General features: G+C 32.3%; 1 long non-coding RNA gene across 1 annotated transcript; it reads left to right on the top strand.

Annotated features, from left to right (window-relative positions):
- The first annotated feature begins 625 nt into the window (after positions 1 to 625).
- LOC128214249 (uncharacterized) lies at positions 626 to 2,110 on the top strand. Its single transcript, XR_008257898.1, has 3 exons — positions 626 to 720; positions 1,633 to 1,761; positions 2,030 to 2,110. It is a non-coding gene; the product is annotated as an uncharacterized LOC128214249 (long non-coding RNA).
- The last annotated feature ends 3,554 nt before the right edge of the window (positions 2,111 to 5,664 follow it).

Genomic DNA, 5,664 nt, shown 5'->3' on the forward strand with positions numbered 1-5,664 from the left:
AATATAACCTTTTTTCTCCGGATCATCAGTTTAACACAAAAACAGTGGCGGTTTTAACTTTTTGCAATATTTGTCAGAAGTTTTTAACATGCTTGTAGGTGTGCAATTTACTCTTCCTAACAGCTGTTTTGACTTGAGATAGAATATGGTAGAGAAATATTTTTTTCTCAATTTGTTCTGAAAACACAGTCTACTGTATATGAATTACTAAAAAAGCAATATTGTTCATGTAAAATTAACAAGACATTTACAATGCCAGCTCTAATATAGTAAAGCATAGGCATAGCAAAATTCAAAACATTTTTATTATATACCCGGTATGCTTTGTGGTGATTTATAGACATTTATAAACAATAAAAACAATATTTTACTGTTTCAAAGATATTGATATATTTTTTACTGTTTGAAATTAAAGCCAGCTCTCAAATAGATATTGAATCCCATCAATTTAAACTGGTATGCCAGAAATGTGTTGATTGAGTATGTTGTATAGGCTATAAGGGTGTCAATGATTGTCTGTTTGAGTAGGTGTGTGCGGTTATTTATTTTCCTTTCTCATTATTTTAAACAGACCTGGGAGGAAATGATGATGAACCAGCCAGACAGCCCGCCGCCACCCGGCAGAGCTGTACTTGGTGTATGCCAACATGCCGACATGCTAAAATTTGTTAGCACTTCAATATCTTATAATGGAAAATTGTATCCAAACTGAAGTATAAAGTGAGTAAGTTTGGTCATATAAGACCATTGATACTGTTTGTTCCATTCCTAATGAATTTCTTTCATGTTATTATTTATAATTATCAAAGCCGCACCAGAAATGATTGACAAACATGTCAATCATTTCTGGTGCGGCTTTGATAATTATAAATAATATTATTTTCTAGTGAAACTACTGACTTGTATTAGTCTTAAAGAAGACTCTTTGGTCTGTATTGTGCATCTATTCGCATATTTTGTTTGCTCTTTTAAGCAAACATTACATTAATTGCAAATTTTATAAGCAATTCATCAAAACTTACTACACATTTGATGCAGCATGATGTTTTCTTCATGTACCAGTCAATTGTTACCACGCAATCCCCCCCCCAGGTCCGGGGAATAGCCGGGACTTTGACTTTTGGTCCAGCCAACCTCGGGTAAAATCCCGGCCTGCGGGGACAGACGGATGGTTAAACCCCAGCCTAATGCCCCCAGAGATTCTATATAAGGCCCAATCTCCGCAATCACCCGGCCCTGCGGGGCCACCTGGAAAGTAAAAACACGGCCCTTTTCCCCGGTATACCCCCAAACCTGAGGGGGCCGTGGTAACAATTGGCTTGTGCATTAGTGTGCATATGATTTTCAACTTATGGACAAGAAAACATCTACTTCAACAATCACATCAACACAATGAGATCCCTATTTTAAAGAAATAATGCCACCGTTTATTAATTCATTAATTAATTCATATATATTCATTCATTTATTCAGTTTATACATTTAAGAAAGCCATTTCTCAAGGCAAAAGAAATAAAAAACAGTGAGCCGCTTTCATAAAGATTAGAGCCTTTTCCCTTCATGCATTTAAAAAAAAAACCTTAATACATTATAAATGTCTTAAAACCCCTAATTTATTGCTTATTTCAAAAGCCAGCCTGGTTGCTGTAGGCACAGAGGAATTTTCAAGGACAAGAACCAGTGCTGGTCAAAATGTGGTCTCGTGTGGTTTTTCATACCGGTTCTCGGCAAGGATTTCCGAGAAAGGAATACCGTCTCCAAGTAAGAAGAAATTCTAAGCATGTCTGGTTTGAATGCTTTCAAAATGCACCTGGGTACTCAATAAGATGAGATTAACCTTTGAGTTGTTAATATCTGATTGCAAAATGTCCAAAAGACTTGAATTCATGAACTTTTCTGCATAATTATCACATTTATGATTCATAAAAGATTGTGTATGCCTCAAATGTTTACAGGTCTTTTTCAAACTTTAACAGTAGTGGCAGATAGTTTATTAGTGTAAAACATTGCTTTTGTGTCTTCCTTGCAGATCATGATGTGCCAATAAGCTCCAGTTAGCTGCGGCTTTTCCCCACCGGCGGTAGTCCTGCAATATGAATCCAGGAGATGCAGCTCTGAATCCAATATTTCAGAAGAATGAAGATGTTAGTCATTTCTGTAGTACTTGTTTATGTGTAAATGATTCCAAAGAGTGAGATTTATAGCAAATCAGGTGTAAATAAGCAACTTATAGACAAAGGTGAAGTGCTGTACTCTGAATTAATAATGCCAAATCTAGCCTTCAAAACAGATACTTAAAGTATTTTTTTTAAATGGGCATAATAAAGCTATCTCTGCATTTTCAACATCATGTAGCCACCTCATACATGAAAACACTAGTAATTGTCTTGAATCTTTTATTTTTGGTGTTTTTTTTGCCATTTCCTTTGTTGCACCATTTGTCCCAGAAGCATACAATTTGGCATATAGTGGTGTTTAGACTGTTTATAAACAAATAATCACTAAATTTCTTTTGTTTTCTGCCCCTGTTGACCAAGATCCGGATGTGAATACAGAAAAAAGAGTGCTTGTGTTCAAGTATCAATATTTTATTAAAGTTAAATGAAAGAGAAGAAACAGGTGGCATAGAGCTTAACATAATTTGACAAGGTATTGCAAAAACTGATAGTTTTCAGTGTAAAAATTGGAAAAATCATTGCCTGTGAAAATTGCTTACATGTATTAAAATGTATTGTGAATCTGGTTACAACCGGTGTTTGCCTTATTTCTAAACGACTTTTCCAAAAAGATGACAGCTTATGTAAACAAACAATAATTACAGATTGAATTGATTAAACTTGAAAGTTGTGTTATGGTAAAAATCTTATATATGTATGTAAATGTAACTGTGTTCGGTATAATAAAATAAATATTGCATAGCTTCCAGTGTGACAGTACATATTGTCAACATTCAGGTAAATACTGTACTGCCACACTGGAAGCCATGCAATATTTTGGGATATTACTCAGAACAAAAACATCAAGAAGACTTTATATCAAAGTAATAGCACTGTTTTTGTCATACTTTAGCGATAGAGTTTCTATCCTATTTTTATCAGAAATTAAACAGCTGTTTATGTTATTCATTTTCTGACATGTGTGATACCTGTTTTTTCCATTTATTGTGATATATCTGATGTTAAAGCTGCACTCTCACAGATTAACGTTTTGACAACTTTTTTATATTTTGTCTTTGAACGAACAAGTTTTTGCATATATATCTGCAAACCAATGATAAAAGACTTCTGACAAAAGATCAGATCGCAGCTTTTCATATTTCCGTCCCAAAAAAACAATGTTTTATGGATTTTATTAAACCGTTAGTAACGGTTTAAGTCATAAACATTAAATTTGGAATGGAAATATGAAAATCTGTGATCTGATCTTTTGTCAGCAGTTTTTCATCACTGGTAAGCAGATATTTAAAAAAAAATCTAATTCCAAGACAAAGAATAAAAAAAGTTGTCAAAACAGTAAATCTGTGAGAGTGCAGCTTTAAGTAACAGCAAAACCTTTATGGCATTTTGATATTTTCCTCCATACTCAAGTGTGTGCAGAAATGACAACCTCAAATTAGTGGATTTTTCTTTATTATATATCAATGCTTTAAAGGAAAACAATCAAAAGCAAAAAGTACTTGCTTTAGTTCATGTACAAACAGGAAAGTTATTAACAACTTCTAAACTTGAAAAACATGTACATTACACTGCTTAATTAAGACCATGTAGTTCCTTTTAATCCATTATTTTTCAATAGATTATTAGATATTCTTAGTATAAGCCTTAAATATATTTTAGCATTAACTTATTCATTCACTTATGTTCCCCTCCACATTCAATGATAAAACATTTTTGTTGAAAATTGTAAGGCTCACTTTTGTTTTCATTTTCAATTGAAAAAAATCCATGCCTTTTTTCTGTTACTTATTTTATATATTTATTTTCTAATTACAGACTTATTCTACAATTATACTCACTATAAACAAAACACTTATGTGATGGAAATATATTGCAGATGTTGAAATGTGCTTTAAAAATATACTAGTTACTAGTTTTTGAAAATGGAAGTAAACCCCTTAAATCTTTTGGTTTGAAAAAATGAAGTTTTAATAAAAGTTGAGTAATGTTCTTATGTTTGACCTCAATGGGCAATTTATTGCATTCATATTTTTCAATTATTATTATTTTTTTTCTGTGTTTTTCTGTGTTAGTTTTTCTCAAATGTGATAATGCTTTTGACATGTGATATTAAAAAGAATTGTTTTATTTTCTGTTACTCAGGGATTATATATATTCATTTGGTCAAAGGACTGTTTTACTGATGTTGCAGTTAAATCTACATATTTTATGAAATGGATAGTGTTGAAGTTAAATCTTCAAATATGAGTATTGAATGTTATTGTTACAAGAATATAATAAATTACCTTAGTGCAATAACTCAATGACTGCATATAGATATAGAAGCAGATATTGAGTTCTTGCACTAAGGTGACCATATACTCATCTTTAACCTTTTTTAAAATGTCTTCAGTATCAGCTGAATGTTCATGTTTTATCCTCATTATAATTATATGCTACCTAGTTCTTGTTTATAATAATTAATAATTTGTCTACTGCAACATAACTGTATGAATATCACATTACTCATTTACAATGGCCATGTGTACATTTATCTCATATTTTATAGCTTTAGTTTATAAATGTATGTAGATAGCGTATCTATGTAAATTAAGGACTCATAAATAAACTGTAAAATACTTACTGCTTGCTTTATGGAAGGTGTGAAAGACCAATACTTAGGCCTAAAAAAAGTTTGGTTAGGGTTACATCCTTTTCAAAAATAGGTAGGTTAGGTAGTTTATTTTTTCATTAGGCTTTATATAAGAATGTTATTTTCATCATTGGAGAATGGTGTTAAAGTTATCTTCTGTATAAGTATTTAAGGTTTTAAACTACATATTGAAAAGCAATAAAAAATTTTTTTTTTCAAACTGACTATAAAATGGTAGGGTTGGCGCCTATTCCGTAGGTAGGGTCGGGTAACCCGAACCAAATGTATTTTTTAGGCCTTATAAGGATTTACATCTTGTAATAGGAACGACTTCCTTCACACTACTTAGCCGGTTTCTTTCACTATGGTCTTAATTACTAATAAAATACTGAGAGATCATGCAAAGTATGTAGCAAGGAAGATGGCGAACAATAGAGATATGCCTGTATTATCATACTAGTATTCATTAAATCATGGACAAATAATGGTCTGTATCTTTATTCTTTTACTTCTTCAAAAAAATCGTTTTCTGGTAACTGGATTGTAGACCCGATATCAAAATAATTATACAGCTAAAAACACATTTAAAAAAGCCTCTTCGTCCCTGCCGTATGAATATTCATAAATTAAGGCTCTGTGCTTAACTTTAAAGAACATGTACTGAAAAGTGTTTCGACTTGTCTATATAAAACAGCTAGATGTTCTTGATGGCCAGAGAGGCCAAATATGCCGGCCGCGACGAATTATAGAACACGTGTTTCATAAAAAGAACTACGATTCCGGCAATAACACTTCAAGCCCGTAGAGGCAGCGCCTTAGTTCATATTAAAGTTTACGCGCACATACACATTAACG

This window comes from Mya arenaria, chromosome 1, assembly GCF_026914265.1.
Source record: "Mya arenaria isolate MELC-2E11 chromosome 1, ASM2691426v1".
Taxonomy (NCBI): domain Eukaryota; kingdom Metazoa; phylum Mollusca; class Bivalvia; order Myida; family Myidae; genus Mya; species Mya arenaria.